Genomic DNA, 15,025 nt, shown 5'->3' with positions numbered 1-15,025 from the left:
AGAGGGGTTCACCCCACAGGAAAGAGGCCTGTCTCCCCACTGACCCCCACTCCCACTCAATCAGGGATCTGCCTGAAGCCGGTGCAGAATCACCGCGGGAGACGCAGGGCTCTGCGGAGAGGAGACAATAGCGGGGGGCATTTTGGACCCCAGAGCCCTGTGGGCGGACTGTGACCCACGGGAGAGGGTTTGCGCTGGGCTGCAGTGACAGACACCTGGGGGACACCAAACTGTCTCCTTTATGTGGGCGGCCGTGCTCCCGCAATCCCGGCTCCCCCTGTCCCTGCTGGACCCTGAACATTCGCCCCCAGCGCCAGCAACCGGCGGTCAGGCAGCCGCCATTGTCGGGGTCCCCAGCCTAGCCGCTGCGGAGCAACTGGGAACCTGGCAGCACCCTCCCCTAGTCCGCAGTCGCCTACTAGGAGCCCCGCCTTTGCGTGAACACTGAGGGCTTCCCCAGTTGCGAGGGAGCGGAGTGGGGACCTTGCGGACATTGGGGAAGGCAGACCGTCGCCCCTGGGAGCTGCAGCAGCCAGGGCGCTGGGCGAACGTGGGCATCCCCCTCCCCCAGCTGCTGTCTTTCACGCAGAGAGAGGCAGAAACCACCTCGGGAGAGGAAGAGGCAAGGAAAAAGTCAATTTCCGTCTGCAGTTAGAACAGCCCAGTGACAGGACTCTCAAACCAGTTTCAGGTCAAATTAATTCTCTGGGACTGGACCCAACAGGAGCAGCCCCCCAGCTGAGGCAGCAAAATCCTGAACAACACGTGAAGGGCTCCCCCTAGTGACAGAGGAGGCAGCTTACCTGGGCTGCTGCACAGCCCAAGATCAGCACGCTCAGTGTGGCTATATTCAGGCTAAAGCTGAAAAAAGGGACCTAACGATTGATCCAGAGGGAAAGGCCTCAGCGAAAGAACTCTGGGAGTATAAAGAATCAAGCTGAAACCTTGCCCTCAAAGAGGATTACTAGTTCTCTACCAATTGACAGAAACCAGACTCGAAATAGCAACGGGTCAGAGGAAGAATTTCAAACATGGATTATAAATAAGCTGAATATTATACAAGAAAAAATGGATAACCAACACAAAGAAACCACAAAAAAGATCCAGGATTTGGAAGAAAAATTCACTGAAGAAATCAAAATATTGAAGGAAAATCAAACTGAACTCCTGGAAATGAAGAATTTATTCAGGGAGCTACAAAACACAGTGGAAAGTCTCAAGAGCAGGGTAGATCAAACAGAAGAAAGAATCTGAGAGATAGAAGATAACTCTTTCCAATTTAAATAAGTCAGTCACAGAGATGGAGCAAAGAAATAAGACAAAAGACCAGAGTCTACAAGAACTGTGGGATTATGTGAAGAAGCCTAACGTGAGCGTTATCGGCATTCCTGAGGGTGAAGAAGACAATAAGCAAGGGTTGGATAAGCTATTTGAAGATGTAAATGAGGAAAATTTCCCAGGCCTTGCTAAAACTCTAGATATACAGGTTCAAGAAGCTCAAAGAACCCCTGGGAGATTCATACCAAATAGGAAGACACCACGTCATGCAGTTATCAGACTGACCAAAATATCCACTAAAGAGGCCCTTCTTCGAGCTGTAAGGAGAAAGAAACAAGTAACATACAAAGGAAAATCCATCCGAATTACGCCAGATTTCTCAACTGAAACCTTACAAGCAAGAAGAGACTGGGGCCCCATCTCACTCTTCTGAAACAGAATAATGCCCAGCCTAGAATCTTATACCCTGCTAAGCTCAGCTTTATATATGAAGGTAAAATTAAAACATTCTCAGATAAACAAAAACTCAGAGAATTCACCAAGACAAGACCAGCTCTCCAAGAAGTACTCAAAACAGAACTACACACGGACCAGCACAAGAAAGACCCACGAATATAAAACTACTCAAGAGAAGATAAAAACCCAGTTATCACAATGGCTCAAGTGAGAAAACAGAATAATGAAATTCAACCCAACATGAGGAACAGAAATCAGTTTAACTTATCCATTCTCTCAATAAATGTGAATGGATTGAATTCCCCACTCAAGAGACATAGACTGGCCCAATGGTTAAAAAAATACAAGCCAAGTATCTGCTGTCTTCAGGAAACTCATCTAACCTGCAAGGATGCATTTAGACTGAAAACAAAAGGGTGGAAATCGATATTTCAAGCAAATGGAAGCCAAAAGAAAGCTGGCGTGGCAGTTTTAATCTCCAATAACTTAGTTTTTAAATCAATAAAAGTAATGAAAGACAAAGATGGTTACTATATACTGGTGAAGGGTACAATTCAACAAGAAGACATAACTATACTTAATATATATGCACCCAACTTAGGTGCACCCAGATTCATACAGCAAACCCTACTTGATTTAAACAAAATGATAGATAACAGCACTTTAATAGTTGGAGACTTTAACACGCCGCTGACAGTACAGGACAGATCCTCCAAACAAAAAATAAACAAAGAAATAATGGACTTAAATAGAATGCTAGAACAAATGGGCCTGACTGACATCTACAGGACATTCTACCCCAAATCCACTGAATGTACTTTCTTCTCATCAGCTCATGGGACATTCTCTAAGATTGACCATATCCTAGGACATAAAGCATGTCTTAAAAAATTTAAAAAAACAGACATTATACCATGCATCTTCTCAGATCACAGCAGAATAAAAGTAATAATGAACCCTAACAGAAATTCTCATTCCTACTCAAAGTCATGGAAGCTAAACAACCTTTTCCTGAATGATTATTTTATAAATGAAGAAGTCAAGATGGAAATCAAAAGATTCTTTGAATTAAATGACAAAGGAGACACAACTTATCAAAATTTGTGGGACACAGCTAAAGCAGTCCTGAGAGGAAAATTTATTTCCATAAATGCCTATATCAAAAAGACAGAAAACTTATAAATAGACAATCTAATGAGTAGACTCAAAGAGCTGGAGAAGGAAGAACAGACTGACCCCAAACCCAGCAGAAGGAGAGAAATTATTAAGATCAAATCAGAACTGAATGAAAAGGACAACAAACAAAACATAAGGGATATTAATAAAACAAAAAGTTGGTTCTTTGAAAAAATAAACAAGATTGACACACTTCTGGCTAGGCTAACCAAGAGCAGAAAAGAAAAATCTCTAATAACCTCCATCAGGAACATGAAAGGAGAAATCACGACCAATGCCACAGAGATACATGACATCATCTATGAATATTACAAAAATCTTTATGCACACAAATTGGAAAATGAGGAGGAAATAGACAAATTTTTAGAAACACACAGCCTTCCCAGGCTCAACCAGGAAGAAATAGAATTCCTGAATAGACCAATATCTAGATTTGAAATCAAAACAGCAATAAAAAGCCTTCCCAAAAAGAAAAGCCCTGGACCAGATGGGTTCACACCTGAATTTTACCATACTTACAAAGAAAAACTGGTGCCCATCCTGCATAAACTATTCTCCAATATCAAGAAGGATGGAATTCTCCCCAACACATTTTACCAAGCCAACATAATTTTAACAGCAAAACCAGGAAAGGATGCAACAAAAAAAGAAAACTACAGACCAATATCCCTTATGAATATAGATGCAAAAATTCTCAATAAAATCCTAGCAAATCGAATCCAAGTGCTTATCAAAAAAATAACCCATCACGACCAAGTGGGCTTCATCCCAGAGATGCAGGAATGGTTTAACATACGCAAATCTATAAATGTAATTCACCACATAAATAGAAGCAAAAATAAAGATCATATGATCCTCTCAATAGATGCAGAACGAGCATTTGACAAAATTCAACAACCCTTTTATGGTAAGAACACTTAACAAAATAGGCATAGACAGGGCCTATCTAAAAATGATGTAAGCCATATATGACAAACGCACAGCCAACATCATACTGAATGGGGAAAAATTGAAAGCGTTCCCACTTCGAACTGGAACGAGACAAGGCTGCCCACTGTCCCCATTACTTTTCAACATAGTATTGGAAATCCTTGTGAGAGCTATCAGGCAAGAGAGCAGAATCAAGGGAGTCCAAATAGGGACAGAAGAGATCAAACTCTCACTCTTTGCTGATGATATGATGTTATAACTAGAAAACACCAAGGATTCAACCAAGAGACTCCTGGAATTGATCAATGAATTCAATAAAGTCTCAGGATACAAAATCAATACACACAAATTAGAGGCATTCATATATGCCAATAACAGTCAAACAGAGAACCAAATTAAGGACTCAATACCCTTCAAAATAGCAACAAAGAAAATAAAATACCTAGGAATATATTTAACTAAGGAGGTAAAGGACCTCTATAGGGAGAACTACAAAACACTGAGGAAGGAAATCACAGAGCATGTGAATAGGTGGAAAACCATACCATGCTCGTGGATCGGAAGAATCAACATTGTTAAAATGTCTATACTGCCTAAAGTTATCTACAGATTCAATGCAATCCCTATTAAATTACCAACATCATTTTTCACAGATATAGAAAGAATAATCTTATGCTTTGTATGGAACCAGAGAAGACCCTGTTTAGCAAAAGTAATTTTAAGCAACAAAAACAAAATGGGAGGTATTAATTTGCCAGACTTCAAACTATACTACAAGGCTGTGATTATTAAAACTGCTTGGTATTGGCACAAGTGCAGGGACACAGACCAGTGGAACAGAACAGAAAATCCAGATATAAAACCATCCTCATATAGTCATCTAATCTTTGACAAAGCAGACAAAAACATACTCTGGGGAAAAGATTCCTTATTTAATAAATGGTGCTGGGAAAACTGGATAGCCACATGTAGAAGACTGAAACAGGACCCACAGCTTTCACCTCTCACAAAAATCAAATCACGGTGGATAACAGACTTAAACCTTAGGTGGGAAACTATTAGAATCCTAGAAGAAAATGTAGGAAAGACTCTTACAGATATTGGCCTAGGCAAAGAATTTATGAAGAAGACTGCTAAGGCAATCACAGCAACAAGAAAAATAAATAAATGGGACCTGATCAAATTAAAAAGCTTCTGCACAGCCAAAGAAACAGTCATGAGAGTAAACAGACAACCTACAGAATGGGAAAAAATTTTCGCATACTACACATCAGATAAAGGACTGATAACAAGAATCTATTTAGAACTCAGGAAAATCAGTAAGAAAAAATCGAACAACCCTATCAAAAAGTGGGCAAACGACATGAATAGAAATTTTTCAAAAGAAGATATAAAAATGGCTAACAAACATATGAAAAAATGTTCAACATCTCTAATCATCAGGGAAATGCAAATCAAAACCACAATGAGATACCACTTAACTCTGGTGAGAATGGCCTTTATCAAAAAATCCCAAAACAACACATGTTGGTGTGGATGCAGAGAGACAGTAACACTCATACACTGCTGGTGGGACTGCAATCTAGTGCAACTCCTGTGGAAAGCATTATGGAGATACCTTAAACAGATTCAAGTAGACCTACCATTTGATCCAGCAATCCTATTATTGGGCATATACCCAGAAAAACAAAAGTCATTCTATAACAAAGACACCTGTACCCGAGTGTTTATAGCAGCACAATTCACAATTGCAAAGACGTGGAAACAACCCAAGTGCCCATCAATCCACGAATGGATTAGTAAACTGTGGTATATGTATACCATGGAGTATTACTCAGCTATAAGAAATAACAGTGATACGACATCTCTTTGGTTCTCCTGGAGAGAGTTGGAACCCATTATATTAAGTGAAGCATCCTAAGAATGGAAAAACAAGCATCAATTACTCACCAGAAAATTGGTTTCCCTGATCATCACCTAAATGCACATTGGGGAATGATACCAACTGGATATGAGACTGAGGCGGGGTGGGGGGAGGGGATGGGTGTATGCCTACATGATGAGTGCATTGCACACCATCTGGGGAATGGCCATGTTTGAAGGTGCTGACTCGGGGCGGTGGGGGGTGGGGGGAGGGGGATGGAGGTATGACTACATGGTGAGTGCCAGGCGCACTGTCTGGGTAATGGACACACTTGAGGCTCTGACTCGTGGGGATGGGTGGGACATGGGCAATATATATAACCTGAGCTCTTGTACCCCCATAATAAGCTGAAATAAAAAAAAAAAAGAATTCCCATTATCCTTCAGTATACTAATGCTAATATCCGACATAGCTATAATACACTTATCAATACCAGGATATCATAACAATATTGATACAATGCTGTTAATCACAGACTGCATTAAAATTTTGCTAATTTTATTCCTAAGACCTCTTTTCTTTTTTAATATCCAATCTGATACAGCACATTGCATTTAATTGTCATGTCGCTTTAATCTCCTCCAATCTATGACAGCTTCTCAGACTTTCTCTGTCTTTCACGACCTTAATAATTTTGAAAGGTTATTTTGTAGACTGTGTCTCTATTTCTATGTGTCTGAAGTTATCTTGTAATTACATTAAATTTATTCATTTGACAATATTACAATGAAAATAATGATGCTACTCTTCCGGTACAATATATGAGGGCATATGTGGTATCTATAGTATCTATATATATATTCTTTATCTATTCTGGAAACATGTCCTTTATGAGATATATGATTGCAAGATCTATTCTGTGTTTTGTCTTTTCACTTTCTTGGTGGTGTCCTTTGAAACATGAAAGTTTTTAATTTTGATGAAATCTAATTTATCTATTTTTTTTCTTTTGTTGTTTGAGTATTTTGTCTGAGAATTCTTTGCCAAATACAAGGTCATGAAGGTTTATCCGTGTATGCTTTATTCTAACAGTTTTATCTCTGATATTTAGGCATTTAATTCATTGTAAGTTAATTTTTGTATATAGTGTGAGGTATTGTTCCAACATCGTTTTTTTTTTACATGTGAGCATCCAGTTGTTCCAGCACCATTTTTTGAAAAAAAAATTCTTTACAGGCTTCACAAATTTATATAAATATTATTTATATGTGTATACATATACATATAAAGATATGTGTGTGTATTCATATTTCATGTTGGTTCTTTTTCTCTGGGGAACCTTGATTAAAACACATTCTATTCCTGGATTTTTGCATTTTATTATGAAAAAGTAAGAATGTTGTATTGTGTCATATATATTTTCTGCATCTGTTGAGATAACCATGTGCTGCGTTTCTTGTGATGACTTTGTCTGGTTTTGGTATCAGGTTAATATTGGCCTCATAAAATGAATCGAGAAGTGTTCTTTTCTGTATTTTTGGAAGAGTTTATAAAGAATTGGTATTAATTTTTCTTTGAATGTTTGGTAGAATTAAGCAGTGCAGTCATTTGGGTCTGTATTTTTATTTTTAGAGAGTCTTTAATCCTTTTTATTTCTGTAAAGTCTATATTAATGCCTGCTCTTTCATTTCTGATTCTATTAATTTGGGTCTTCTATCTTTTTTTCTTGGTCATATAGCTCAAGACTTGGTAATTTGGTTAATCTTTATCAAAAAGCAGATTTTGGTTTAATTTGCTCTATTTTTTTTCTATTCTCTAGTTCAGTAATATCCACTCTAATCTTTATTAATTTCCTTCATTCTATCTGTTTAGGTATAGTTTGCTCTTCTTTTTCCATTGCATAAGGTGGAAGGTTAGTTTAACAATTTGAGATTTTTTTCTTTTTTAATTCAGGCCTTTACAGCTATAAATATTCCCCTAAGCACAGCTGTAGCAGCATTCCATGAGTCTTGATGTCATGTCTTGATATTTATTCTTCTCAAAATATTTTCTAATTTCCCTTTGACTTCTTTCTTTGACCTGTTGATTATTTGGGAGTGTTTTATGAATTTCTGCATTTGCGAGCTTCTCATTTGTCTTGCTATTGATTGCTAATTTTATTCCATTGCAATTGCAGAACATATTTGCATTATTTCTGTCATTTTAAATTTATTGAGGTTTATGTGCTAGCATATGCTCCCTCATAGAGAATATTCTCTTTGTGTGCAGAAAGAATTTACATTCTGTTGTTCATCTAAGATGGAATGTTCTTTTGATGTCTATTAGGTCTGTATAGTTTACAGAGTCACTTCAGTCTTCTATTTTATTGGTGATCTGTATAGTTGTGTATTCTCCATTGAAAGGGGGGTATTAATGCAACAACCTATTATTTTTGAATTGTCTATTTCTTCCCTCATTTCTGTCAGTTTTTGCTGTATATATTTTGGTGCTGTGAGATTGAATGCATATGTGTTTATAGATGTTAAATCTTCCTAATGAATTGAACTTTTTATTGTTACAAAATTTCACTCTTTATCTCTAGTAAACATTTTTGTTAAAGTTTATTTTGTCTGATGTTAGTATAGCTACTCCGTATTTCCTGTGATTGCTATTGACCTGGAATATCTTTTTTCCATCCTTTTACTTTTGATCTGTTTGTGTCTTTGAGTTTAAAGTTTAACTCCTATAGACAATTTATAGTTGGATCTTGTTTTTAATCAGTCTTACTATCTCTGCTTTTTGATTCACTAATTTATTCACATTTAGTGCTACTAATATAGTTGAATTGGCCGGGCATGGTAGCTCATGCCTGTAATCCTAGCACGCTGGGAGGCCGAGGTGGGAGGATTGCTTGAGCTCAGGAGTTCAAGACCAGCCTGAACAAGAGTGAGACCCCATCTCTACTAAAAATAGAAAGAAATTAGCCAAACAGCTAAAAAAAAAAAAAAAACAGAAAAAATTAGCTGAGTATGGTGGCGCGTGCCCATAGTCCCAGCTACCCGGGAGGCTGAGGCAGGAGGATTGCTTGAGCCCAGGAGTTTGAGGTTGCTGTGAGCTATGATGACACCACAGCACGCTAGCCCAGGCAACAGAGTGAGACTCTGTCTCAAAAAAAAAAAAAAAATATATATATATATATGTACATACATACATAATACACACATATAGTTGAATTTACATCTCCCATCTTTTCTGTTTTCCATATGTTCGTGTCTGTTTTGTTTTTCTAGTCTTCCTTTACTGCTTTTTTTGCAATGAATGAATATTTTGTAACAAAGCATTTTATTTCATTAGTCAATTTTTCACTGTATTTTTGTTTTTTTAATGGTTGCTCTAGGATTTACCATTTACATGTTAACTCATCAAACTCAGCATCAGATTTACGCTATTTTAATTTCAGTAATATATAGAAATATTATTTTTATGTAGCTCCATTTCCTTTATTCTCCTTTTATGGTATTATTGTTCTGTGTATTACATCTACTAATGCTATAAACCAATCAGTTTTCCTAATTATTACTTCATTATTGGTCATCATTACCTGTTTTGGCTTTGCTCAGACCTATCTGCTTTGTGCTATTATTCACAAATATATTATACATATATTACATTTCTATGTGTTATGAGCCTAAAAATATATTATATACATATGATTTTATTTAATTGCTTATTTTGTAAGTTAATAGAAGGGAAAAATATGTATCAATTGTGCTTACTATAATGCATTATTAATTAATAATAATTACCTTTATTGAAGCATTTGTTTTTTTATGTGAATTCAAATGACTATGCTTGCTTGTTTTCAGCCTGAAGAATTTCCTTTACTATTTTTGTAAGGTGGATCTGCTAGCAACATAGTCTCTGTTTTATTTACCTGGGAATGTCTCTATTTCACATATATTTTTGAACAATAGCCTTGCTTAATATAGAGTTCTTGATTGATACATTTTTCTTTGAGCATTTTGAATATGTTATTCCCTTTGGGCATCCACTGTTTTTGCTGAGAAGTTATCCACCTTCATAAGTAACATTATTTTTCTCTTGCTGTTTTAAAGATCTTCTCCTTGTCTTTGACTTTCAGCATTTTTACTATAATGTGTCTGTGGCTTTCTATGTGTTTATCCTACTTGGAGTTTGTTGAGATACCTAGATTTATTTACATTATTTATTTATATTATTTATTAACTTTTAAATACTTCAGTGTGTTGTTTTTTAATAAATTTGGGAAGTTTTTTTTTTTCTTCTTTCTCTCTAGTCCTCTGGTAATCCCATTATGTGTTGGTGGGTGTGCTTCATAGTGTCCATATTTCCCAAATTTCTCTGAGGTTGTCTTCATGTTCTTCATTATTTTTTTCTCTGTGTTATTCAGCTTGCTTAATCTCTAATGATCTAGCTTCAAGCTTGCTAATTCTTTCTTTTACTAGTTCATATTTATTGTTGAGCCACTCTAGTGTCTGTTTAAAATTTTACTTATTGTACTTTCACTCTTTTTTAGAACTTTTTATTTTTATATATTTTTTAATTTTTATTTTTTAATAGTAAATTGACAGATTATAGCTGTATTATTTATGGTGTACAAAGATGTTATGATTATGAGTACAATGGGGAATAATTAAATCTAGCTAATTAACATACTCATTACCTTAAATACTTATTTTTGTGGTAAGAGTTGAAATTTACTCTTTTAGAGACTTTGACATGTACAACACACTGTTATTTACTGTATTCACCATGCTGTACACTAGATCTCAAAGTAAAAACAAAAACAACATAAAACTTATTCATTCTATATAATTGAGGGTTTGTGCCCTTTGACCATCATTTCCCCGTTCCCCCCCTCCCCCCCGTCATGCCAGCCTTTGTTACCCACCATTCTACACTCCCTCTTTGAGTTTGATTATTTAGATTATGCATAAAAGTGAGAATATGCAGTATTTTTATTTCTGTCTCTGGCTTATTTCACTTAGCATAATGTTCTCCAATTTCATCCATGTTGATCATGTTGCCACAAAAGACAAAATTTCTTTTTTAAGGCTAAATGATATTCCATTGTATATATATACCACCTTTTCTTTACCCATTCATCTGCTCATGGCCACTTAGGTTGCTTCTATAACTTGGCTATTGTGATATACAGTATATACATAGTATATACATGTACATATACATAGTATAGCCATATAGTACTGCAAAGAGCATGCAAGTACAGACATCACTTTGATACACTGATTCAATCTTTTGGGTAAATACACAGAGGTGGGATTGCTGGATCATATGGTAATTCTATTTTTAGTTTTTTGAGGAACATCCATGTAATTCTCCATAATGACTGTACTAATTTACATTCCTACCAACAGTGTACAAATGTTCCCTTTTCTCTATATCCTTGCCAACACTTGTTATCTTTTGTCTTTTTGATAATATCCATTTTGATGTGTGCAATATGATATCTCACTGTGATTTTAATTTGTATTTCCCTAGTGATTTGTGATATTAAACATTTTTTCATATATCTGATGGCCATTTGTATGTTTTCTTTTGAGAAATGTCTATTTAGGTCTTTTGCCTATTTTTAATTGGGTTGTTTCCTTTCTATAGAGTTGTTTGAGTTCCTTATGTATTGTACTTTTTCTATTTATTGATATTTTCTATATTGATGTGACATTGTAATCATACCTTCCTTTACTTCTTTAATCAAGCTTCCCTTTAGTACTATAAACATAATTACAATGACTACTTTGAAATCTTTTTGTGTTAAATCCAACATTCAGTTGCCCTCACAGGCAATTTCTGTTGTCTACTTTTACTCCAGTGTATGGGTCATATTTCCCTATTTGCATGCCTCCTAATTTTGTGGGGGGGGACATTGTACATTTTAGATAACGTAGCAACTCTGGATACATTACCCTCCCTCCCACTCATAGACTTGTTATTGTTATTAGTTTTCTAATTTTTCAGTGACTGGCTGAATTATTTTAGTAAAACTAATTCCCTCCACAGTATTAAGTCTCTGATGTTACTCCCCAAAAATGTGCTCTTTGAGTATACCCACAGCTACCCTGTGGTGACAGCTATAGGGTTTTCCTGTTCTCTTTCCTTGAACATACCCAGCTGTTAAGCTCCACTAATTATGGGCCAATTGCTTTATTGTTTCCAACATTGTCCTGGAGCATAAATTCCTCTATGACTAGTCTATTCAAATTGTGGCCCTTTCAAAGGAATCTTTTCAGAGTCAGTGTTTGATATTTTTTCTTATCTCAGAAGGACTCTTCCTAGCTATCTGACTCTCTTCCTGCAAAGTAGCTGACCTACATTCTAGGCTGTATCTTTATTAGATCCATGAATCTCCTCCCAATTTTCTTCATCATAACCTCCATTGTTTTGAGAGGTTTTGTAGGTTTAATCCACACCCCATTACAAATGGAATCTGTTCCTTAAAAAAGAGATTAGGAGGTATCTGTTTTACAACTTGCTTCTCCCTCATCCCAGGAAAAATCTCTGAACCAGGGTTTTGTAAAGGGGAGTGAGATTGAGGATAATGGCAAGGGTCTTTTTGAGAGACACCCCATTCTAATAGCTGTGCACTTAGAAATTGATTCCTCTTGGTTTGCTTCTTTTGGCATGGAACCACTGCCTTGGGAGCTGTGGGAAGGCCTTTGTGATCCCACTATTTTCTGCGAGCCACGCCCAAGGTAGAGCCTCTGTTCCATGAGCATGGGCTGGGCAGAAGAGAACTGCCACCACTTAACCATCCTCACACAGGGCTTAGCCTCAGTGAAAGGCAGCTAGGCACAAGATGAGCAATGCTGAAGTCCTGCTTCTGAGAACTGGTGGTAGAAGAACCCTTGTGTTTTTGGTTGTAGAAGTCTGGAGTTGATTCACTGCCTCCCTGAGCTGGGATAGGGGGGAGAAACAGGGGTTTGGTTCAAATACTACAGACCCACATTTCTTAATTTCCATAGATTTTCTTGAATAGATGTTTCTTCATTTGCTATTTTCCCTTAGAACCATCTCAGAGACTTTTATTTATTTACTTTAAAAATATTAATAATTTTTACCAGTATCTCTGGGGATGAATCAGCAGAGACCCTCACATTGTCCTCCAGGAAGCTGATCTATGGGAATTGATTTTTTAATAGTATTTTTATATCCTGACTTCTTACATAGTTCTTCTATCATTTAAGTTTATGTTCTATTGTTTACGTAGGGTCTTCCAGGTATACTATTATTCTATCATATTAAAGATAGCTTTACTCATTCTTTATCATTTTTACATGTCTAATTTATCTTGTCTAATTGCATTGGCTAATAGCTCTGGTACAATGCTGAAGGGTAAGCAAAGATAGTAGGCATCCTTGCATTGTTTCTGATGATGGCAATGACTTTAGTGTTTCCCCATTAAGTAAGATAACTGGGTTTGTGATGACTGTATATATTGTTTATCAGTTTTGAAATATATAATTTCCCATTGAATTTCCCAGATATTAGAGATGATGATGATGCCAATGATGTTTATGATGATTTATTGACTGATTACCTTTTTATTTAATTCTATTGTGGTCATATAATATATTCTGTGTGATTTGAACACATTGACATTTATTGAGATGTGTTTGATAGACTTTATGGTGCATCTTGGTAAATGCTCACTGTGTAAGAGTGTGTTTTTTGCTGTTGTTAGATACAATGTCCTATTTATAAAACATTCAACTTGAGTTGAATATATAAAACCTGAATGTATAAAATATATATAAAACTTGAGTTTGTCCAATTGATTGATTTTGTTGTTCAAGTTTTTTGTAATATATTCTTCCTTATATTCAGTCTGTGAATTATTGAGCTTTGATATTTACATATCATATTACAATAGTAAATTTTTCTATTTCTATTTTCCATTTAACAGTGTTTGCTTCATGTACACTTTGTTTTCAGATTCAAAAGGACTTAGGGTTATTGTGTCCACTGTTGAATTGACTATTTTAATATTTACAAAATGACTCTCTTTTTTCCTGATGGTTTTCTTGTTCTGCAATTTACTTTGTCTTACATTAATGTAGCCACTTCAGCTTTGTTTTGATTTGTGTTAGCACAATATTGTTTTCTTTTCTTTTTTTCACATTCCTTTACCTTTAATCTGTTTGTATCTTTACATTGTCTTATACATAGCACATAGCAGTGTGTTGCTTTTTAATATTAATACAATCTGTCAAAATTTGCCTTTTAAAATAGGTGTTTAGATCATTAATATTTAATGTGGTTGTTGATATAGTTGGGTTTAAATTCACCACAATGCTTTTTGTTCTCTATTTTTATAGTTTGCCTTTGCTCTGTTTTTCTTATTTTTTTCTGCTAAATTATATCATCTCTATTTTTAAAATATGTTAATTTTATTATCACCATTGCCACTGCCACCAACCTGTATACAAAAAGGGCCACCTATCTCCTGTAATCTTTATTTGCCTTCTAACATGTTTAGATAATCTCTCTTAATGTGTTTATTAGCATCTCTGCTTCCACTCTTGATTACCAAAACTTTTACACTATGCATAGCCATAAATCTCATTACATCACTCACTCAGCCAAATCATTGAATGGCCTTCCACTATAATCAAGTTGGAAGAGCTTATTTAGTCTAATAGATCATACATACCCTTGCCTTTATCTCTACAACTTGTTTACCTACAAATACAGTCAATATTCCTGGAGAATTGGTTCCAGGATCTCTTGCTATGCCAAAATCCATAGATGCTCAGGTGCCTGATGTAAAATGGCATAGTATTTGCATATAACCTGTGCACATCCTCGTGTATACTATAAATCATCTATAGATTACTTATAGCACCTAATACAATGTAAATGCTATGTAAGCAGTTGTAATACTCTATTGTTTATGGAATAAGAAGAAAAAAATTGTGCATGTTCAGTACAGATGCAATTTTTATTTTTGAATTAATGATTGGTTGAACCTATTGATGCAGAACCCACAGATATGGAGGGCCAATTCTTTTCTTATTCATTCTGCTTCAACCACACTATCTCTCTTCCTTTTCATCACACACTACAAAAATTTAAATGATTCAATTTCAAGTTTTACGCTCACGATTCCTTCTGCCTTCCATCAGATGTTTTCCTTGTTTGCTTACTTATTTTGTTTAAATATTTGTACAGACGCTCCTTCTTCAGGAAGACTTTTCCTGATCATGCTATTAAGCCACCTTACCCTGATTTATATTCCATCCTTGAGTTTTATTTTAGTTTAGAAAAACAACATTCCTTCAAACT

This window comes from Lemur catta, chromosome 14 (genome assembly GCF_020740605.2).
Source record: "Lemur catta isolate mLemCat1 chromosome 14, mLemCat1.pri, whole genome shotgun sequence".
NCBI lineage: Eukaryota > Metazoa > Chordata > Mammalia > Primates > Lemuridae > Lemur > Lemur catta.
The sequence above is the reverse complement of the archived record's forward strand: the minus strand, read 5'-3'. Positions refer to the sequence as shown.